Below are 24,718 nucleotides of genomic sequence, written 5' to 3' on the forward strand. Positions count from 1 at the left end.
AATTTTGGAATGCTCTTTCCACTGTTGGAACTTGGTCGCTGCCTGGGCATGTTTACGTTGTCCGTACTGGCTGCCACCTTTTTGATGCTTCTTCTCCATTTTGGGCGATCTTGGATAAAAGCTTCCCACAAATCAGTGGAGGTGTCACATTTTTTTCAGGGCAGATTTAAGGACATTCGTGTAGCATTTGTATTGCTGTCCTGGTAGTTTCTTGCTGTGATGGAGTTTGGAGTTGATGGCTTCTTTTGGGAGTCTAATGTAACTGACTAGTTTGACCACTGTGTTGACACTAGGGATGTTGGCTGGAGAGAGGACACAGATATTAGAGCACCTGTCCTGACACTGAATATGCATGATCTTGCGGAGGCACTGCTGGTGATATTTCTCCTGGGCTCAGAGAAGTCTGCTGTAAAGTATCCATGTTTCTGATGCATACCAGAGGGCAGGTAACACTGCAGCCCTGTAGACTATGAGCCTGGAGCCAAGTTTGGGATCATTGCAATCAAACACTCTTTTTCTCAGACGACCGAAGGCTGTGATGGCACACTACAGGCGATGCTGAGTTTCAACGTCGATGTACTGCGTTACTGAGAGGGGACTCCCAATGTATGAGAAGTGATCGACATTGTCCAATGCTTCGCCGTCGATCTTGGTAGTCGTGAGGCAGTGAAGGACTGCGGGAGCAAGTTGGTAGAGGACTTTTGTCTTCCGGATATTTAGTTTAAGGCTCACTCATTCATATGCCTCCCTGAATGCATTTCTGAGGATTCGAATCTCAGCCTATTAATGTGTGCACATACACAAGCATCGTCAGCATACTGCAGCTTGATGACAGAGTTGTAGTGATTCTTTGCTCTGACCTGGAGGCGACGTACGTTAAATAGTTTCCTGCTCCTCCTGAAAGGCAGATCTACTCCTTTACAGAACTTCAAGGGGATTCGGTGGTGTGTTGCGGTGAGGACGATGGAAAAAAGCGTTGGTGCAATGACACCCTTGCCTGACCACAGAATGCACACGGAATAGCTCAGTGGCAAATCCGTGGCAAAGATTACAGCTTGATGTCGTCATGCAACAGGCAGAGGATGGTGATGAATTTCTCTGGGAAGCCAAATTTGAGGAAGATGTTCCATAATCTTTCCCAGTTGATCGAGCTGAAAGCCTCTGTGATCTCAAAGAAGACCATGTATAAAGGTTGCTGCTGCTCCTTACATTTCTCTTGGAGTTGTCTTGCTGTGAGGATCATGTCCACAGTGCCTCTTAATGGATGGAAACCACATGGTGATTTCAGAAGGATCTCTTCAGCTCCGGACAGGAGGCAGTTAAGAGGGTTGTTTCAATGACCTTCACTGTGGCGGATATGAACTATACCCTTCTGTATTTACCACAGTCGGTCTTGTAGCGTTTTTAGACGTTGACCACAATTATGGCGGCTAATAGTTCACCTGGCATGCTCCCCTCCTTCTAGATGAGGGAGATGAGACCATGTATTCGTGTCAATATTGATTCTCCGACGTATTTTAGAATTTTGGCGCCAATTCCATCTATGCCGGCGGCCTTGCCGTTGATTTTTATCTGTCAGATGCCCTTTTCGATCTTATATCGAGCTCGGGTAGTGCTGAGTTCGTGGCAGGTAGCATGCTGAGGAATGTGGTCGAGTGCACTCGCATCAAAAACTGAATTGCGATTGCACAGATTTTTAAAGAGCTCCTGCCAACGAGCGCTGACTGGCTCTCTGTCCTTTATCAGCGCCATTGCATTCTTTGCTCTCATTTGAGTATGTCCTTGGGTACTTGAGCTATAAATGTCCTTGTCTGCGCTGAAATATCCATGCACCTCATGGCTCTCAGAGTGTTGCTATACTTCCTGCGCTCCTTCAGCCCACCAGCTGTCCGTCCGGACACTTTTTTTTTGCTGAACGTCGGCCTTCAATTGCCTGTATGCATGCTTTTTTCCCCCACGAATTGTGCTGATGCTTCCAGTTCAGGAACGCCTTGAGCATGTGATTTAGTAGCTCCTGGATCTCCTGGTTGTATCCATCAAACCAGTTTGGTGTTTTCTGGTCGAGAAACGGAAAGTGTCTTCTCAAGTGCTTATTGCAATGCACTGCCAAAAAATTCTGTTCTGCAATTTTCTAACCGTTGTTTCCTCTGCCTTCAAGAATCAGCCGCTAATTTTCAGCTGACCATTTTCATTTCTCACTGCGTGCCAAAGAAGGCTACCCTCAGGTCCCCATTGCCCTGCCAAACTGCTTAAACCCTCCACAACAGCACTGGCAAAAGGTGCTGTATGGGACTTAGTCCTGCCTTTGTTGTATTGGCATTTTGTGTAATGCTTACTTAAAAGACATATCGGGAACGTTGATTGCATTCACATGAACATCTTTAACTGTTACGTGATCAACATATTCCATTGGATTGGTCAATATAATTTTCCCACAAACCCAATTTAACTTTCCTTATTTGGCAAAAACATCAACAGACAATTATTAGTTTTTCCTCTGATAGTTGTTTGGAAAACCTTACCTACTACCAATGCCAAAATGTCCGGCCTGCTGTTCCGACGAATGTCCAAAACACGCTTTCTTGAATAAGGGTGCCATATTTGGTTCCTTCCAATCCCCTCGAACCGCTGCCATCGCTAGGGAAGATTGGTGGATTATGGGTGGATGAGTTTTGGGTCATTGTCGGTGCGAATTGTGGTTGAGCGATTGACTGATTTGGGTCTGAGTGAATGAATTGTGAGTGGTGATTGAGACAGTTGGAGTTGATTATGTGAGTGATTTGTTGATAAGTGGTTGATTGATTTGTGAATGTGCGAGTAATATGGCATTGAGAGAATCGTTTGAGGTGAGCAGGCAAACGATTTTGGTTGGACGATTGAATGATTTTGGATGAGTGACTGAGAGAGAGAAATGTGTATCATGATTAAGTGATTCAGGGCTGAGTGATTGATTGGTTTGCAGTTGAGTGAGTGAGTGAGTGATTTGTGGGTGATAATCCTTACCTGTTGGTTTGAGTGGTGGGCAAATAGAGAGTAAGTGATTAAATGACTTATGGAGGAGTGAGTGACTTGAGGTTTAATGATTGAGTCATTTAAGGTTGAGTTTTTGAACGATTTGGGAATAACGATTAAGTGATTTATCATTCAGTGCACATGCCAGTGAAACTGATGTGAAAACGTGGCACAAACAAGGAGAAGGCGCGGGTGAAATTATGTTCTGCTACAATATAGGATATTACTACATTAGTATGGCTCATTCCTTGGTGCTACACACTTTCAGCAAGTGTTGTAATTCATTCACATGACAACTCGATAACCACAGTGCTATTTGGCAGTGGTTGCCTGATACCCTCGTCATTATTTACTACTTGCAATTCAGTAACTTCTTGCTAGCTCCTGTTGTAACTCATAACGTGCAAAATAACTCTGACGCTGCTAATTATGAACTATTATTTCTCATATGGTAACTATGAAAACCGATAAACCTTATTATACAAACTTCCATGGCCCCAACTAAATTTAGTCCAATTTAGAGTCGATGCAAATTTGTGGCATTGGTCTTGTAAATGATATAGTAAACCTTGAAGTTTTACTAGCAATATATTCATATGTGTCGAGTTTGAATTTTATGTTCAGTACATTTGTCAAATGTTAAATTGCAACTCAATGATGCATGTGTTTATTATGATTTTCCACCCATGTACTCTGCAGAAACTTGTCATCTTTGTAGTGTCACATCGACATGAGCGACATTTTCTCCTTTTTCAAAGATGATGTCTCGTTTCCAGAAATTGCTCACTGAAGATTTGAGGCTCGGCTCAACTGAGGACTTGCTGCCTTACGTAGTGGTTCATTTGCCATATTGACTGAAATATAGCTCTCTGAGATGTTGTGCATTGTTTCATTGATATAAAGGTCTGTTGATCCAGTCATCGCAGGAGGCAGAGCATCTGGTGGGGTAAATATTTGATCATAGTAAGCGAGTGATTAATGGTTGGATTGTGTTTAACGTTAACAGTCAGCTGACCCCAGTCTTTGAGTTTCTGCTATTTCCATAGTAAATGAGCCCTGCGCCTTTTTCAAACCTCAAATTCTCTATTCCGAGTAGATTTTTAAAAAATAGGTATTTTCTTTCCCATGGCTCAGGAAATATATGTTTTCAGTTCTTCTGTTCTGCCCAATTCTAGATGATCCGTTTCTCTGCCGCAATTATATTTTTGATCATTCTTTATGCTCCTTTACGGTGCCAAACGGCTCCAACAACACCCAGGACGTTCGACAGCATTCAAGACAAAGCAGCCAACTTAATCCGTGCCCCACCAACATTAAACATTCAAACCCTCCACCACCGGTGAACAGTGGCAGCAGCAGGTACCATATATAAGATGCACTGCAGCAACTCAACGAGCCTCCTTTGACAGCACCTTCCAAACCCGCGACGTCGACTATCTTGACGGACAAGACGGTGGACCGACGGGTACAGTGCTTATGTGATATCAGGCCTGGAAAAATACGACAAAAGATTCTTACCATTGAAAGCAACAAATTTCACAAATTTTATATTCCTATTTTTACGTGCTACTCTATGCAGAGAAATTGTGGACATGCGCAAATGTCCTAATAACGAAGAAAAGATAGAACATCAACGGTATTTCACTGAGATGGGTTGGGGGTAGGGGTGGTGGGAGCGATGGGAGACTTCTGTGAAAGCTTTGTCTACAATTCAGATAATCCGGTTCATATTTATTTTTGCATTTTACATTTTTCAAGCTATGCCCAATGCAAATCCAATTTGAATTTCCACACTACACCCCATTCCCCCCACCCCCGCAATACCCAACCTTAAACAAGACAGGTTATCATCCCACCTTGAATTGCATCTCTTACTTTTTAACATCAGTGAATTTAATGATTGAACTAATAGTGATTGAATAGTTGAATTCAACTGAATGTTATTTTAACTTGCTAAATATATATTCTGAAAAAAAATGTTACTGGGGGATTTCTGTACATTTGTTGTCCTCAATTGACTGAAAGTGATAAGAAGTAATTTCCTTTTAGGTTCCAGGATGAGTAACATTGGTTCCATTGGAACAAGAACATTGATGATTTCTAATCTAAGACACTCTTTAGAAAAAAAAACATATATACTTCCAAACAGGTATTGTACAGAAGTAAATTACAGCTCCTAATATTTTACTAAGTCTTGGTAATGACAAAGGATATGAATCACTCTGAGTGACAGGAATAATCTAAACTGGGAGCTGATTCATTGAAAGGTTACAAGTCATTTCCCTGAGCCAAAGTAATAATTACATTCCACAGAATCGTTATCCACTGCTAATGAGTGTGATTAACACTCAGACATTGAAAACTATCAATTAAATGTTCAGACTTCATAAAAAATAGACATGACACAAATCAAAAGTTTATATTGATTTGGTATTTTTGTATAATATGGGAATGATCTAATTTGTATGTCATGTTCAGTGTCCTGCACCATTCACGATTACTCAGATGTTGAAGAATTCCATGTAGAAAAGTAGCAAGACCTGGGCAATATCCAGTCTTGGGCTGATAAGTAGCTTGTAAGATTCGTGCCACACAAGGGTCAGGCAATAAATTTCTCAAAAAGAGAGAATCTAACGATCTCCCCTTGGCGTTCAAGGGCATTACTATCGCTGAGTCCCGCAATATCAACAATTGTGGGGTTATCACTAACCAGAAACTGAACTAGTCCAGCTACATAAATGCCATGCCTACAGGGGCAGGTCAGAGGCTTGGGCGAGTAACACACTTCTGACCTTCTGCATCCTGTCCACCATTTAAAAGGCACACGTTATGAGTGTGATAGTATACTCCTCACTTGCCTGGATGGGTGCAGCTCTGACAACACTCAAGAAGCTCGTAACCATCCAGAACAAAGCAGCTAGATTGATTGGCACATCCAAAAACATTCACTCCCTCCACCACCAAAGCACAGTGACAGCAATGTGCACCGTCCATAAGATGCATTGCAGAAACTCGCCAAATCTCCTTAAACAGCACCTTCAAAGCTCGCGACCTCTCCTATGTAAAATGACAAGGACAGCCGTTGCATGGGAACACCATCACCTGCTGGTGCCCCTCCAAGTCTCACACCATCCTTACTTGGAGCGAGATCGCTGTTCCTCTCTATCTCTCGGTCAATATCCTGGAACTCTCCATCGAGCAGCGCTGTGCATGTGCCTACAAACAACTGTGGACAGCGGTTGAAGAAGGTGCTCAAGGGCAATCAGGAATGGGCAATAAATGCAGTACTAACCAGCGACGCCCACAACTCTTGTCCTCTCGACTCTATTGGACTAAAATTCTGACAACACAAATTCCCTTCCCGGCTCACGTAATCGTTGAAGTTGATAACGTTCCCCTGACCTCATGCACTTTTCAATGTTTTCCCCTTGAAGTATGCGATCACGAAATTTCAGAAGTCCTCCCTTGACCCCTATGCCCATGCAAATACCAATAAAAGCAAATGGCATCAACTTATTTTAGTATTACAAATTCCTGCATAATTTCCCATAATTCGATGCATGAATCCCTCCAATCAGATTTGCAGCAATCCCATATTGCTAAAATTGAGCTTAACAAATTAGAGTTCCACAATGTTTGCGGTCATCCATCTGAGTCTACATTATCTTCAAAACCGTAGAACTACCCTTGCTGGATTCCATTTTTTCGATCAAATCACAGCAAAAGAATCGCCTGCATTGTTCTGCTTTTCGATTCCCGCTCCATTGCATCTTGAGCCTTCCAAGAAACTAACCATACAACCCTTCTCGGTGTCAGCTTCTTGCTCTACCTTGGTGGCATCAGTTCTATTCGCAACTATACAGTTAATGAAGTTGTCTATGACTGTAAGCAGCAAGACCTGGACAACATTCATGATTGTTCTGAGAAATGCAGGCAACATTTGTCCGACACATGGAGCAGACAACACAGGTGAATCTAATCACATCCTATGGCCATTCAACTGTACTACCATTGCTCAATCCACCACCACTAACATTCTTGTGATTACCATTGAGCATAAACCTAATTAAACTAGCGACATAAAAGGTGTGGCAACACGAGTGGGCCAAAGGCGCGAAATTCTGCAGCGTCTCATATAACTTCTGACTCCCTAAAGCCTCATCGCCATGCACAAGGCACAGGCCACGAGTGTAACTGAATACTATCACTTCCCAGGATTACAAAACTGGAGAAATGACATCATGCAGAACAAGGCAGTCTGCTGGACTACCGCCCCATAACCAATGTTAAAATAATCAGTCCAGCCCCGCCTAAAGACACTCAATTGCTGCAGCGTGTACCGTCTGCAAGGTACACTGCAGCAACCCACCAAGTCTCCGCTCAAATCGAGGAGCTCTACAACCTAAAAGATCAAAGGTAGCAGATTTTTCCCTAAACATCACCACCTGTAATTTCCTCTTCAAGTCACAGACCATACTAGCCTGGAAATATATCGCGGCTCCTTCACATTCGCTGCATCAAAATTGTGGAACTCCCGCTCAAAATCATAAAAGAACATAAGCAGTTAAGGAATACGATCCGTCGAGCCTGCTGTGCTGTTTCATGTCATAATGTTTTTTAATTCATTCATGGGATCTGGGCGTCGCTGGCTAAGCCAGTATTTGTTGCCCATCACTAATTACCCTTGAGAAGGTGGTGGTGAGCTGCGTTCTTGAACTACTGCAGACAATGGGGTGCAGGTACATCTACAGTAGATAGGCCGTTCTGTGCTCGAAAACGAGGATCCCGAATGGTATGTTGCCTCCCAGGTGCACGGGTCAGGGACGTCTCAGATCGGCTGCAGAACATTCTAAAGGGGGAGGGTGAACAGCCAGTTGTCATTGTGCACATAGGCACGAATGATGTAGGTAAAAAACGGGATGAGGTCCTACAAGCAGAGTTTAGGGAGTTAGGAGCCAAGTTAAAAAGTAGGACCTCAGAGGTAGTAATCTCAGGATTACTACCAGTGCCACGTGATAGTCAGAGTAAAAATGAAAGAATAGTCAGGATGAATGCGTGGCTTGAGAGATGGTGCAGGAAGCAGGGGTTCAGATGCTGTTGGGGAGGGTTTAAACTAATATGGCAGGGGGATGGGAACCAATTGAGGTCAGTTGACAGTGAGGAGGTAGTAACAAAAGCCTGTAAGAAACTAGATAATGAAGTCAGTGTGACTAAGGGGAAGAGCAGGCAGGGAGCAGATGATGAATATAAAGGGACTGGTGGTCTGAGGTGCATTTGTTTTAATGCAAGAAGTGTAGTAGGTAAGGCAGATGAACTTAGGGCTTGGATTAGTACCTGGGAGTATGATGTTATTGCTATTACTGAGACTTGGTTGAGGGAAGGGCATGATTGGCAACTAAATATCCCATGATATCGATGCTTCAGGCGGGATAGAGAGGGAGGTAAAAGGGGTGGAGGAGTTGCATTACTGGTCAAAGAGGATATCACAGCTGTGCTGAAGGAGGGCACTATGGAGGACTCGAGCAGTGAGGCAATATGGACAGAACTCAGAAATAGGAAGGGTGCGGTAACAATGTTGGGGCTGTACTACAGGCCTCCCAACAGCGAGCGTGAGATAGAGGTACAAATATGTAAACAGATAATGGAAAGATGTAGGAGCAACAGGGTGCTGGTGATAGGAGATTTTAATTTTCCCAACATTGACTGGGATTCGCTTAATGTTAGAGGTCCAGATGGAGCAGAATTTGTAAGGAGCATCCAGGAGGGTTTTCTAGAGCAGTATGTAAATAGTCCAACTCGGGAAGGGGCCATACTGGACCTGGTGTTGGGGAATGAGCCCGGCCAGGTTGTTGAAGTTTCAGTAGGGGACTACTTTGGGAATAGTGATAACAATTCCGTAAGCTTTAAAATACTCATGGACAAAGACGAGAGCGGTCCTAAAGGAAGAGTGCTAAATTGGGGGAAGGCCAACTATACCAAAATTCGGCAGGAGCTGGGAAATGTAGATTGGGAGCAGCTGTTTGAAGGTAAATCCACATGTGATATGTGGGAGGCTTTTAAAGAGAGGTTTATTAGCGTGCAGGAGAGACATGTTCCTGTGAAAATGAGGGATAGAAATGGCAAGATTAGGGAACCATGGATGACAGGTGAAATTGTGAGACTAGCTAAGAGGAAAAAGGAAGCATACATAAGGTCTAGGCGGCTGATGAAAGACGAAGCTTTGAAAGAATATCGGGAATGTAGGACCAATCTGAAACGAGGAATTAAGAGGGCTAAAAGGGGTCATGAAATATCTTTAGCAAACAGGGTTAAGGAAAATCCCAAAGACTTTTATTAATATATAAGGAGAAAGAGGGTATCTAGAGAAAGGATTGGCCCACTAAAGGACAAAGGAGGAATGTTATGCTTGGACTCAGAGAAAATGGGTGAGATTCTAAACGAGTACTTTGCATCGGTATTCACCGAGGAGAGGGACATGACGGATGTTGAGGTTAGGAACAGATGTTTGATTACTCTAGGTCAAGTCGGCATAAGGAGGGAGGAAGTGTTGGGTATTCTAAAGGGCATTAAGGTGGACAAGTCCCCAGGTCCGGATGGGATCTATCCCAGGTTACTGAGGGAAGCGAGAGAGGAAATAGCTGGGGCCTTAACAGATATCTTTGCAGCATCCTTAAACACGGGTGAGGTCCAGGAGGACTGGAGAATTGCTAATGTTGTCCCCTTGTTTAAGAAGGGTAGCAGGGATAATGCAGGTAATTATAGACCGGTGAGCCTGACGTCAGTGGTAGGGAAGCTGCTGGAGAAGATACTGAGGGATAGGATCTATTCCCATTTGGAAGAAAATGGGCTCATCAGTGATAGGCAACATGGTTTTGTGCAGGGAAGGTCATGTCTTACCAACTTAATAGAATTCTTTGAGGAAGTGACAAAGTTGATTGATGAGGAAAGGGCTGTCGATGTCATATACATGGACTTCAGTAAGGCGTTTGATAAGGTTCCCCATGGCAGGCTGATGGAGAAAGTGAAGGCGCTTGGGGTCCAAGGTGTACTAGCTAGATGGATAAAGAACTGGCTGGGCAACAGGAGACAGAGAGTAGCAGTAGAAGGGAGTTTCTCAAAATGGAGACGTGTGACCAGTGGTGTTCCACAGGGATCCGTGCTGGGACCACTGTTGTTTGTGATATACATTAATGATTTGGAGGAAAGTTTCGGTGGACTGATTAGCAAATTTGCAGACGACACTAAGATTGGTGGAGTAGCAGATAGTGAAGGGGACTGTCAGAGAATACAGCAGAATATAGATAGATTGGAGAGTTGGGCAGAGAAATGGCAGATGGAGTTCAATCAGGGCAAATGCGAGGTGATGCATTTTGGAAGATCCAATTCAAGAGTGAACTATACAGTAAATGGAAAAGTCCTGGGGAAAATTGACGTCCAGAGAGATTTGGGTGTTCAGGTCCACTGTTCCCTGAAGGTGGCAACGCAGGTAAATAGAGTGGTCAAGAAGGCATACGGCATGCTTTCCTTCATCGGACGGGGCATTGAGTACAAGAGTTGGCAGGTCATGTTACAGTTGTATCGGACTTTGGTTCGGCCACATTTGGAACACTGCGTACAGTTCTGGTCGCCACATTATCAAAAGGATGTGGATGCTTTGGAGAGGGTGCAGAGGAGGTTCACCAGGATGTTGCCTGGTATGGAGAGCGCTAGCTATGAAGAGTGGTTGAGTAGATTAGGATTATTTTCATTAGAAAGACGGAGGTTGAGGGGGGACGTGATTGAGGTGTACAAAATCATGAGAGGTACAGACAGGGTGGATAGCAAGAAGCTTTTTCACAGAGTGGGGGTTTCAATTACTAGAGGACACGAGTTCAAAGTGAAAGGGGAAAAGTTTAGGGGGGATATGCGTGGAAAGTTCTTTACACAGAGGGTGGTGGGCACCTGGAACGCATTGCCAGCGGAGGTGGTAGATGCGGGCACGATGGAGTCTTTTAAGATGTATCTAGACAGATACATGAATGGGCAGGAAGAAAAGAGATACAGAAGCTTGGAAAATAGGCGACATGTTTAGAGAGAGGATCTGGATCGGCGCAGGCTTGGAGGGCTGAAGGGCCTGTTCCTGTGCTGTAAGTATCTTTGTTCTCTTTGTTCCACAGGGCTGTTAGGAAGGGAGTTCTGGTAATTTGACGCAGCGACAGTGATGGAATGGCGATATAGTTCCAGGTCAGGATGGGGACTCTGCACTAGTTTCTAAAACATTCCCAATCCTGAGACAAACTATCATTCTGAACAAGATTATAAGCTACTTTTAACGCAAGAATAACAGTAGCCTTCTTAGTCAGCTACGGATACATCTTTTCTTTTAGCTTCTGTTATTCAATTGAATGCATTTTTAACTTTTTTAAAAAACGGTTCCCACCGTTCATTTGCCGCCACATTTTTACTCTATTTGCCCAAGTAACCGTAGCCAGCTCTGCCTTCTTGTCTATTGGTTTACTTACATTTAAGATACCTGCTTGCGAATGAAGTATGCCATTTTCAGACTTAATATGGAATTCAGTTATACCATGACAAATATTTCCTAGCGGACCTTTTCATATGACATTACTAAGTGAAGCTGAATCATAACACAATAAAAAACCTAAAGTAAGTTTGTTGCTAGATGGTTCCATAACATACTGCTCCAGGAAACTGGAATGAAAGTATTGCACAAAATCTTCTTTCAGACCAGTGTTGCCAATTTGATTGATCCAGTCTACATGAAGATTAAATCACCCACAATTATTACATTGTCTTTGCTGCATACTCTAATTATTTTGTTTGTTTCCCTGTCCAATGGTGTAACTATTTGTAAGGGGGCTCAAAACATCACACGCCAGCGTATTCTGCCAATTGCTTTCCGTAATCTGTTTCCTCAAATGTGCTCTTTCAATTCTGATTCACTCTTCATCCAACCCGCACCACCTCTATTGGTTTAATGCCCTATCCATAATCCTAGATACACAACTCACCAGGACACTGCTCACATCCCAGTTTAGGAGGAGTCGATCCAAATGCAATATCTGGTGCCAGTACCCCGTGAATGGAAACACCTTCTTCCCACACCAATATGTTAATCAAACATTTAATCATTTAATCATCTGACATTATACAATTAGCGCATGAGTCATGCTAAAAATCAGAAATTATCCGTTGAGCCATCAGCAACAGCAAAATTGTCTGCAGCCACAACTTGTAACGTGATGACCTAGGAGATGCGCCACTCCAACATTACAATCAAGCCAGGACGTCAAACCTGTTTCAATGAAAAGTGCAGCGGAGCAAGCCAGGAACAGTTTTCGGCATACTTAATTAGCCAGACTGGAAGCTACAACATAAGACTACACATATGCAAATCAGAAGGAACGACATGTTATACACAGATCTAAAGACCCCATAAGTAATCAATCTGATCAATGCTCTTCTCTCCTATCTCCTTCAGTCATGGATGATGGTGGGTAATTAAATTACGAACTTGCGGAGGATCTCAGCAAACATCCCCATACTCAAAGATGACAAAGCTCAGCACGTCAGTGAAAAAGACATGATCGAAGCTTTTGCAGACATCTTTCGCCAGAAGTACTGTGTCACGATTCCTCTCCGCCTCCTCCTGCGCTCCCCAGCACCATAGTTGTCAGTCTTCAATTCACTCCACGTGATGTCAAGAAATGGCCGCTGGCACTTGATGCAGCAAAGGCTATGGACCCTGAAGACCTCCTGATTTTAGCACCGAATACTATTGCTCCACAGCTAACTGGACCCATAGCCAGGCTTCTCCAGTATAGCTTCAACACAGACATCTGCCTGATGATGTGATAGATAGTTCAAAAGGGTCTGTTATCAGAAAACAATTTAGCCGATTAGTGTTTGATCAGTCTGTGCTCAGTCATCCAAAAAGTAATGGGAAGTGCATCGACTGTGCAAAGAAGCAGAAATTTGGGTTCTGACAGGGCCACCTGGATTAAGACGTCATTAAAGCATTAGAACGAAAATGGAAAAAAAAGCTGAATTCCATAGGTGACGTGAGAGTGTGTACCCTTGACATCAATGCAGCATTTGTCTCAGAATGGCATTCCAAGCTCTAGCACATTTGAAGTAAATTGGAACCAGGTGGAAAACTCGCCACTGTTTGGAGTCATTCCGATCACAAAAGGTCAAGGTGTGTGGTTTGTATCCAAACATCTAAGCGCCAGAAGATCGCTGAAGGTGTTCTTCAGGTTAGTATCTTGGCCCAAATACTTCAGCTGATTCATCAATGGCCTTCCCTTCATCATAAGGTCAGAAATGGGGGTATTCGCTGATGACTGTTCATTGTTCAGTACAGTTCTCAGAGGAGATTTTATTTAACGGAGTGAGTCATGATCAGGAAGCGAATTGGAAGCAGGCTCTGTAATAAATTTCTAAAGGGAATTGGATTAATTCTTGAAGAGAAACAAAAAGTACATGTGTCGGGAAATGACAGGACAATCGGACTGAATGGATAAATGTTTCAAAGAGCCCAAGCTGATATGATGAGTTGAATGTCATTCTTCTGTGCTGTAACATTTGTGATTGTATGACAGGGAGTATACTAACTTAATATGTACTCCCCCTTCCAGCTCTTACTTTATGAGCCCAAATCTCCCAAAGGTAGTCTTTGTACCTTCGGACAAATGAGCAAGAAAAATAATGGGAAGTGTCCGTGAACATGTCCTAAGGCTTTAGCATCATTTTCTTGTATCTTGTGCAGGACTAGAAATATACTGTAAGCCCTTGCCAGGCATCTGAAGGATCACTCTGCTCTTCAAAAATGAGATGAAATTTAATAAAAAGGTCAAACATGGAAATTTCTGCAGGCATTCAGCTGCAGAGAGGCAGTAACCACAAGAAACAGCATAATGTAGTTGGTGAACGTACTGCAGTTAATCTCTACAGGTTGCTACTGAAGCTGCAGTTTGGAAAATATTTTCTCAGGGTCAGCTCTTGTGTTTGGGGATGCATCATCCTCCTTGGCAGTTCACTGTGAGCTTGTGGTATGTACGTGATTTCAGCTTAGTTCTTGTTATGTGAACGAAATGGTCACTGAAGATATCAATCAGTCTCTTAGGTCAATTCTGTCACATTGTAATTCAAACAAAGAAGGACAACAGAAATAACAATTTCTGTCACTCGTTATTCCACTTTGGAGGAAGCATCAGGAATTTTGAATTCATTTGCTGAGACTAATGTCTTCTTTCGATTGTATTTGTTCTTCTGGTAGGTCAGTACATATAGAACAGTAAACGGCACAATAGGGCTGTAGCCACTAACTTGCAAGGATGTGTTGAACTATCCTGTTTTCTTTTTATGGAATCCAACATAAAACGTCATAGAATCTCAGGAAAAATGCAAAGCTAGAATGTGGGGAATAAATAAGATTTTGAGTATAATATATATATATAATATTATATTATATTATATATATATATATATATATAGAGAGAGAGAGAGAGAGAGAGAGAGAGAGAGAGAGAGAATGGCTGGGGACTCTCTCCCTATCAGTGTGGTGGAAGCCGGGATGATCAATGATTTCAGAATAACATTGGATAAGCACTTGAAGTAGATAGCTTGCAGACCTGTGGCAGTTGAACAATGGAGGAGGACTGAATAGAGTGCTCTACAAAGAGCCAGCATGGACTCCATAGAACAAATGACCTCCTACTGTGCTGCAATGATTTTATGGCCCGACGTACTGCTAGCCTGTTGCCTCCTTCATGATATCAATGCTAAAAATGTTTTGCCTCGATCCTTTAATGTTTATTCCATGTGATCGATATTTTCGGACTAGATTTTATTTTTAATCGTCAAGTTCAGTATTGCACTCATTGATCATTGAACGATTCTGAATGAGACTGGGCAATAGCATAATTTCCAGGAAAAGGGCTACGTTAAGGTTTCTGATTCAGTTAGTTTTTACAGGACCAGTGTGTGTTTCGGTAGATGGCTGTGTTATGGTCAGAATTGAGTGAGAACTTAACTACAGTTCCCTTATCTTTACTGTCAATAAGGCAAGGTTAATGACACACTACCAGATTGTACGCAGTATTCGCAACAAGGTAGATGATTTGAAGGTCCACATAGAGGTTATTGGGTGTGATCTAATTACCATAAGGGAAACATGGCTTCAGGGTGACCAAGACTAGGAAGTAAATATTCAAGGATATTCAACAGTAAGGAAGGACCGGCAAACAAGGAACATGAGGTGGTATTGTGCTGATAATAAGGGATGGGATCAGTACATGAGTCAGGGAGGACCTCAGATCTGAAGAGCAAAATGTGGAAACTCTTTGGGTGGAGCTGTGAAACAGCAGTGGGCAGCAGGCATTGGTAGGGGCTGTTTTAGGCCACCATACTGTGGTGGTAGTGATGGCCATGGTAATACTCAGGAGATTAGAGCAGCATGTCGCATGAGTAATAACGTAATCATGGGTGACTTAAATTTGCTTATAGACTGGGTAAACCTAATGAGCACTAATGCTGTGGAGGGCGAGTTTCTGGAGTGTGTCAGGAATGATTTTATACAGTAGTATGTTCATGAACCAACGAGAGTACAGGATATGTTATATCTAGTTTTATGTAATGAGGACGGGTTAATTAATAATCGTCTTGTAAAAGAAGCTTTAGGGATGAGTACCATAATATGTTGGAATTGTACATTATGTTTGAAAGTGAGGTGTTTCAATCTGAAGCCAGGGTGTTAAATTTGAACAAAGGAAATTATGAAGTTATGAGGGGAAAATTGGGTACACCCTCAGTGATGTTGCGAAGATATACCCAGAATTGCGTCCAGCAACAGCGAGGCAAGGGCATACAATGTAGTTCCTAGTCAGTAAGGTACATGTCTTGGAGGGGAACTTCCAGGCCGTGTGCATTCTTGATTCTGCTACCCTTGCCCAGCTCGGGGGTGGAGGTCACATGTTTAGAAGGTGCCGTGGAAAGGGGCTTGCCGGGTTGGTTCAGTGCATCTTGTATAAGGTCACACTGCTGTCACTGCGTGCCAATGGTAGAGGGAGTGAATGTTTAAGCTGAAGGATGGGGAGTCATTTAAGCGGGCTGCTATCTCTGAATGGCATGGAATGTTTTGGAGCTGCACTCATGCAGATAAGTGGAAAGTATTCCATCACACTCTGACCTGTGCATTGTAGATGGTGGATAAGATTTGGGGAGTAAGGAGCTGAGCTGCTTGCCGCAGAATTCCCAGCCTCTGCCCTGCTGTTATAGCCACAGTAATTATATGGCTTAAAAAGGCTGCTAATGGTGGGAGATTCAGCAACGTTCATGGGGTGGAATATCAAAGGGAAATAGATTTAGTGCCAAATTTTGGAGGTGGCTATTGCCTGGCAATTATGTGGCGTGAATGTTACTTGCCAATTATCAGACCAAGCCTTAATTGTTGTTCTGGTCTTGCTGCATGTGGATATAGACTGATTCAGTATCGACATATTTGTCAATGTTAGAAAATATTGTGCAATCCTCAGCGAACATCAGCACTTAAGAGCAAGGTCCATGATGAAGCACGTGAAGACAGTTATTCGAGAACGTTGAGCTGCGAACTCCTGCAGCAATGTTTCCTAGTTCCAGGTGTGACTACAGCCAGTGGACATTCTTCCCACGATTGCCACAGAGTTCAATTTTGCTGGTGCTCCTTGATGTCACACTTGGTCAAATGCTGCCTTGATGTCAACAGCCATCACTTTCATCTCACCTTTCGAATTCTGTCCTTTTTTGTGCATTGACGAAGGTGGTAATGAGGTTCGGAGTCGAGTGGTTATACCTGAGCCTAAAGTTAGCATCAGCGAGCAGGTTATTGATGAATAGGTGCAGCTTGGTACTACTTTCATCGACACCTTCCATCACGTTGCTGATCATTGAGAGTGGACCGGTGGGGTGGTAATTGGCTAGATTGAATTTGTCCTGCGTTTTATGAGTAGTGCATACCTGAAAAATGTCCACAGTGTCGAGTAGATGCACTGTTGTCGCTACACTGGAACAGATGGCTCGAGGTATGGCTACATCTAGAGTACAGATCTTTAGTAGTACAGCCGAGATGCTTTGAGGGCCCGAAACCTTTTATGTACCCGATACCAACATCTGCTTCCTGTTATCAAGTGGAAGAAATGTTTTTTCACCATCTGTGCAAGTTTGATGGGCTGTGTAGTTTGGAAGATCTGTATTACTTAGAGCGCGTCTATTATTTTAAAGGCTGTTTTAGTTTCAGCTGCTGCATTGGATTGAGGGCTGCTTTATTTTGAAGGGTTACAGTAAGTAGTTGTTGTTTTTGGTTTGTGGTGCTGTATTGCTTAGAGACACTTTATTCTGTTAAGGACTGTATTTATTTTATGTGATCCAGTAGGTGAGTGTCGTGTTTTTGGGGGTGCTGCATTAGTTTGAGCTGCTGCTTTACTGAACTGTGTTCAGTGCTGTGTTAGTTTAAGGATCCATTAACGCATTTTATGAGTTTAACTGAATGGCAGTTATAGAGGGCAGCACCTTTGAGACACTGACATAAGGAATTCAATTTTTAAATGTTGCATTATTTTGAGAACGAAGAGCATGGCTGAACCTATATGAGATTTCGAGGTGAACCAGATGGAACATTGCCATTGCTGGGTGAATACAGCTTCCAATTAGTATTAGTTAATTAGTTTGATCAGAATTGTCCAATCTTTGGGAGCTTCCAATGCAAACTCAACACTCAGCACATTATTTCCCAACAGGGACTTAACTTGGAAGTCGTAATCTCTTTGTTCTTTTAGTGAATAAATGAATTCGAAACGCTAATGTACCCGTGGGACCTTGGAGATCTTGAATGGTATAAATTAACGTATCCGGGAGTTTTTAATGCAGAGAGATTACCTGCAGCACGAAGGGACAAATCAGCATACATAAAATGCTCGAAACATTTCACAGCATTGATAAAATAATCTACATAATCATTGCAATCATTGGTGTTCCTGGTAAGTGACAATAACCAGTGAAGTTCTGTAAATTTGTTTGTGAACTGGTATGTTTTCTTTGTTATATGGCAAATATGTTACATTCTGACATGTTGTTCAGTGTGATGCAGACAGATGATCAGTTATAACATAATTAATTCAAACATTCTGAATTATTAAGCAACTTTATTCTGTTGCCTTCAATGGGAACAGACCTCTGTTTGTAGCTCAAGGGTTCGCTGATCATCAAGATATTGTTTTTACAGGAATATTGTTTCCTGTTGAATCTGTTCCGAATGCAGTCATTTCGTTGAGTGAAGGAATTGTACTTGCATTTCATTCATTGTAGAGCTCTACTGAGCCAGGGTTGCAATGCACAATGGAACACCAGACCCCAGTGGCCATTTATTACTGTGCTTATATGTCACTGCAGAATTTTACTGAGTGTGGAGCATGGTGGAGGTAATGAATGTTTAACCTGGTCGATGGGCTCCAGATTAAGTGAGTGGCTTTTTCTTGCATGGTGTCGAGCTTCCTGAGTGTTGCTGGAGCCGCATTGATCCGAGCAAGTTTCCCACACATTTCCCACATATACAATTTATGTGGCTGCTGCACTTCAGTTTCTAATCAATAGTAACTCTAGGATGTTGAGAATGGGGGATTCAGTGATGGCAATGCTGTTTAATGTCAAGTGGAAATGGTTAGTTTCTCGCTTAGTGGAGATATTCAGTGCCTGGCACTTGTCTGTAGTGAATTTCACCTGCCATTTATTACCCCGAGCCTGAATGTTGTCCAGGTCTTGTTGCAAATGGACAGAGATTGCTTCAGAAAATGGGGAGTCGCGAATGGTACTGAACATCGTATGGTCATCAGTGAACATTCCCACTTCTGACAGTATGATGGAAGGAAGGTCATTGATGAAACAGCTGAAGATGGTTGAGCCTAGTACACTACCTCGATGAATTCCTGCAGCAATGCCCAAGGACTTTGATGATTGGCCTCAAACAACCACAACCATCTTCCTTTGTGCTCGGCATGCCTTCAACCAATGGAGAATTTCCCTCATGGATACCCGTTGATTTTCATTTGGCTAGGCGTCTGGATGCCACACTCGATCAAATGTTGCCTTGATATCAAGGGCAGTCACTTTCAGCTCACCTCCGTAGTTCAGCTCTGTTGTAAATGTTTGGACCAAAACTGTAATGAAGTGAGGAGCAGCATGACCCTGTTGGAATCCAAAATGATTGCATGTGATCAAGTTGCTGCTTTTTTAAGTAGCACTTAATAGCAGTGTCAACGACACCTTCCATCACCTTGTTGATGATCAAAAGTAGAATGATGCTGTGGTAATTGGCCGAATTTTATTTTCCCTCTTTTTAAGGACAGGAAATACCAGTCCATTTTCCATGTGTGATAGCCATAAGGGCATGCCGTGGCTATGGGTGCAGCTCTTTCTGCAGCACGTCTTCAGTAATGCAACCAGGATGATGCCAGGACCTATAGTATTTGCAATATCCAGTGGTTTCAGCCGTTTCTTGATATGGAGTGAATTTGATTGGCCGGAATCTAGAATCTGTGACCTCAGGAGGAGGCCAAGATGGAGGGGCAGCTTGGCAATTCTGGCTGACAATGGTCACAAATGATTCAGCCTTTCCTTTTTCACTGCTGTAATAAGTTCCTCCATAACTGAGTGTAGGCGCATTGGTGCATCATTTTCCTCCAAGTAGTTGTTTAATTTTCCATACACGACCATTCACCATTCATGGCTGGATGTGGCCGGACAGCAGAGCTTTGATCTGATTATGTTGCTTGTGGCATCGCTTCGCTCTGTCAATCACATGCTGCTGCCACTGTTTGGCATTTTAATAGTCCTGTTTTGTACCTTGAGAGGGTTGACAACTTATTCTTATGTAGAGCTGGTGTTGCTCCTCTCATGCTGCCCTGAACTCTTTATTGAAACACGATCGATCCGTTGGCTTGAAGGTAATGGTAGACTGAGGGTCATACCGCGCCATGAGGGTCCAGATTGTGGGTGAATTCAGTTCTATGGCTGTTGGTGGTCCGCCTAGTTTTGAGCTGCTAGATCTTAATCTATTCCATTTGCCATGGTGATAGAGCTACACAATACGATGGAGGGTATTAATGAAAGATTATCACATGCATATTTAAATCTGCTTCTGCCTCTAAAGATGATGTATGACGTTCTGCGTGTTTCCAAAGTTCTCTGTCTATAAATCAAATTTATAGCAGTCTCAGTATTTTGCCTATGGTCCAATATTTAAGTCCATCTGAAGGCGCACTATCCCTGCCTTTGGTCAGAGTACGGAGCGGTGAGGCAGGGTGGGGGGTGGCGGGTTGGAGGAGGGCGAAAACCATCCACCCACTGGGAATGGTTGCAGTACAGACGAGTCTACTATATAGTGGAGGGGTTTAATTCTGAGGTGTCACATATCCCAGAAAGAAGTCCAGGTTTGGGTGAAGGGTCTTGTATCCCAGAATCTGCTCCGAGTGCGTGTGCATCTCCTGTACTGGGTAGTTGTCCGAATCTGAGGTGTGTCTCCTATCAGGGGAGTGGACCTAGGCTGAAAGCAGGGTCTCCTATCCAAGTACTGGCACCTATCCTAGGGCATCTCCTGTCACGTTGAGTGGTGAGAGGCTGAGATGGGTTTCCTTCCCCGCTCGTGTTCTGACAGATGGAATCTCCATTCAAGGGGAATGGTCTGTGTCAGTTGAGGGTCTCCTATCATAGGAAGTGGCCCAAGTCCAAGGTGTCTCATTGCACAGGGAGTGGTCCGAGTCTGAGGAGGGACTTCTATGCTTGGAGGCGGTCCAGATATCGGGTAATGTTGAATGGTCTGAGTCCAAGGGGATATCCTATCCTGGAGTCCGGACTGGGACGGTATCTGATATGAGTGTGTATTCTGTGTCTGCATCTATCACCTTTCCCTGGGAGCTTTTGGAGTATGGGCTGCCGCATATCCCAGGAAGTGTTCTGAAGCTGGGCCTCTTATCAAATGGAATGATCGGATCCAAGTGCAGCAGCTCCTAACCCAGGGACTGGGACGACTGTGGGTGGGATCTCATATGCCAGTGAGTGGCCCATATTTGACGGGAATGAGGGAGGGGGGACTACTATCCTCAAGAATGAGTCCGAGATGGAAGGGTTTCCTCTGCTGGCTAATGCTCAGCGTCCAGCAGTGGATGTCCGATGGTCTGAGTCCAGTGGCATATCTGCTATCCCAGGTTGGTCTCGTGGTCTGTGTTCTGCTGGGGAGTGGTCTGAATCTTGTGCATCTTCCATCCTGGCATTTAACCGGGTCTATAGCTTATCCCAGGGACTGGTCGGTATCTAGAAGGTATCCATTTCTGGTGAGTACTTTGAGCGCAGGGATACCTTCTAAGCCAAGGAATGTCCTGACTGTGAGAGTAAGGGTCTCTCACTTGCGAGAGTTGCTATATTCTGGTATGTGTCTGCTGTCCTGGGAATTTGTCTGAATCTGGGTGCAGTGTCTCATAAACCAATGTGTGGTACGAGATTTTGTTTAGTTGCTCATGGGATTTGGGTTTCGCTGGCAAGGCTTGCATTTACTTCCCTTCCCTAATTTCCTTTGTTACGATGGTGATGCGCTATCTTCCCGAACCGCTGTCGTTTTTAGGGTGTAATCACATTCACATTGCTCTCAGAAAGGGAGTTTCAGGCTTCCAGCGGCACACAGATATAGGATGATGTATGGCTTGGCGGGAAATTGCAGGTCGTGGCGCTCTAATGCATCTACTGCCCTTGGACTCTTTGGTGATGGATGTCGGGGGTTTGGATGGTGCTTTCAAAGGAGCCTATGTGAGCTACTGCAGTGCATCTTGTACATGATACACACTCTTGCCTCTGTGCACCAGTGGTGGAGGGAGTGAATGTTGTAGGTGGTAAATGGAGTGTCAGTAAATTGGGCTGCTTTATCCTGGATGGTGTCCAGCTTGTTGAGTGGTGTTGGAGCTGCACCCAGCCAGGCAAGTGCAGAGTATTCCATCACACTTCTGACTTGTCCCTTGTATTTGGTTGAGTCGTTTTGGTGAGTCTGGAGGTGAGATACTCGCCGGAGAATTCCCAGCCTCTGACCTGCGCTTGTGGCCACAGTATTTATGTGGCTTGTCCGGTTCAGTTCCTGCTCAATGGTAACCTCCAGCATGCTGTGAGTGGGGCATTCATCAATGGTACTGCCATTGAACATACTGGAGAAATGGTCAGATACTGTCTTGTTGGAGATGGTCATTGCCTGGCTATTGTGTGGCGCAAATGTTACCTCCCACGTATCAGCCCAATCCTGGATGTTGTCCACGTCTTGCTGCATTTGGTTATGGGCTGCTTCAGTAACTGAAGTAGAGAATGGTGCCGAACATTGTGCAATCAGCAGTGCACGTTCTGACCTCTGAGCTTATGATGGAGGGAAGGCTATTGACGAAGCAGCTGAAGTCGGTTGGGCCGAGGGCACTACCCTGAGGAACTCGTGCTGTGGTATCCTGGGACTGAGTTTATTGACCTCCAACAATCGCAAGCACCTTCCTTTGTGCTAGGTATATGTTCAAACAGAGGAGAGTTGAAGAGATAGCCCCCTCCCCACCAAACGATCTCCATTGATTCCAGCATTTCTCGGGCTCCTTGATGCCATACCCATTCATATGCGACCTTGATGTTAAGGTGTTTCACCTCACCTCTGGAGCTTATCTCTTTCGTCCAAGGCAGTAATGAGGTCAGGAGCTGAGTGGCCCGGACAGAACCCAAACTGAGCGCCAGTGTAGAGCTGATTGCTGAACATGTTTTGCTTTAAAACACTGTCGACGACCACTTGAATCACGTTGCTGTCGATCTGGACTACACTAATTGGGCCGTAGTTGGTTGGTTTGGATTTATCCTGATTTTTTGTGCACAGGGCATACTTGGGCAACATTGTACATTGTTGGGGAGATGGCAGTTTTGCAGATGTACAAGAACAACATTGCTTGGAGTGCAGCTAGTTCTGGAGCACAAATCTTCAGTACTTTTTTCAGAACGTTGTCAGGGCCCATAGCCTTTACAGTATCCAGTGCCTTCAGCCGTTTTTTGATATCAAGTGGTGTTAATCAGACTGGCTGATGACTGGCCTCTGTGATGCTGGCGATCTCGGGAGAAGACCGAGATGGAGCAACTACTCGGCACTTCTGGCAGAAAATCGATACAAATGCTTTAGCCTTGTCTTTAGCATTGATGTACTGGACTGTCCCATCGCTGAAGATGGGGATAATTGCGGAACCTCCTCCTGTCAGTTGTTTGATTATCTAGCACCATTCACGACTGGATGTGGCAAGACTGCCGCACTTAGATCTGATCCGTTAATTGTGCGATCTCTTAGCTCTGTCTATTCCATTCTCATCCGAGTTCGTGGTGGACATTGCTATCCAAGGGAGATGTCTGAATCTCATGTCCTGGGATGTTGTCTGAAACTAGGAGGCTCTATCCTATCTGGTGTCTGCCACAAGCCCAGGATGATTCCTATCATGTACATGGTCTGTGTCCGTGGTCCTCATATCATGAGTAGTTTCCGTGACTGAAATGGGTCTCTGATGCAGGGGACTGGTCTGAATCCGAAGCACTCTAGTCCTGTGGAGTGGTATGAGTACGAAGGGTTAATCTATTCTGGACAGTTGTCTGTGCCTGTGAGGTTCTCTTAGCATGGAGAGTGATCCAAGTCCACGTGGACGTATCCTCTCCTAAGGATAGTTCCAGGTCTGTCAGACCTGTAGCATTGGTCGCTTTTGTGTGACTCCAGGGACAAATTCTCATCTACTGAGAGTGGTCCGAGTCTGGCACTAATTATCCGATCCTGGGAAGTGCTCTGAGCCCGCGACGAAGACTCCTGTACCCCAGTGAGTGGTTCGAGTCTCGGGTTGGTGGTGTGTCTCCTATGCACAGGAATTGCTCCGCATCCGCAGGGAAGGCTCACCACTACGAGGGTATCATCCCAAGTCTGGCAATGAGTCTTCTATGCTGGGGAATCGTCTGAGTCAGAAGTGGGGAGGGGTGTCCACTATGCTGATGCGTGGTCCGAGTCGACAGGGATGGGTCTCTACTGCCGGTATATGATCCACGTCCATCAATAAGTCTCCTATGCTCTGATTTGTGTGACCCCGCGGGGAAGGTCCTGTATCCCACAGAGTACTCCGAATCCGGCAGAGGGTGTCCTATGCCAGGGAGTGTTCGTTGTCTGGGGCCATTTCTTATCGCGAGAATGCATTGTTACTGTGCTGTCTCCAGCTGTGCGAACTGGCCCAAATCCGGGAAAGTCTCATATTCTGGAAAGATGTTCGAGTCTGCGGGTTGTCTCCTATCCCAGGCGGTGGTCGAGTTCTGGAGGGGGGCGGTTTCCTAATCCAGAAAGTCGTCTCAGTCTGGTTGACTCCTCTTCTGGTCTCTTGGGCTTGGGTCTCCTAGACCAGAGAATTGTCTGAGTCTAGGTTGAGGAGTTCTTATACCATGTAATGGCCTGTGTCAGGGGTGTTCTCCTATCCCAGGGTCTGGTCTGTGTATGAGTGCATCTGCTAACCCTGTGAGGGTCTGAATTTCGGGGACTGTCTGGTCTTGCAGGTATGGTCTCTGACTGGGGTAGTGTTGTCATCCTGGAAGTGATCTGGGTCTGCCAATGATATTCCATCGTGGGGAGTGGTACTAGTGTGAGGAGGGC

Source organism: Heterodontus francisci, unplaced genomic scaffold (assembly GCF_036365525.1).
Source record: "Heterodontus francisci isolate sHetFra1 unplaced genomic scaffold, sHetFra1.hap1 HAP1_SCAFFOLD_99, whole genome shotgun sequence".
NCBI lineage: Eukaryota > Metazoa > Chordata > Chondrichthyes > Heterodontiformes > Heterodontidae > Heterodontus > Heterodontus francisci.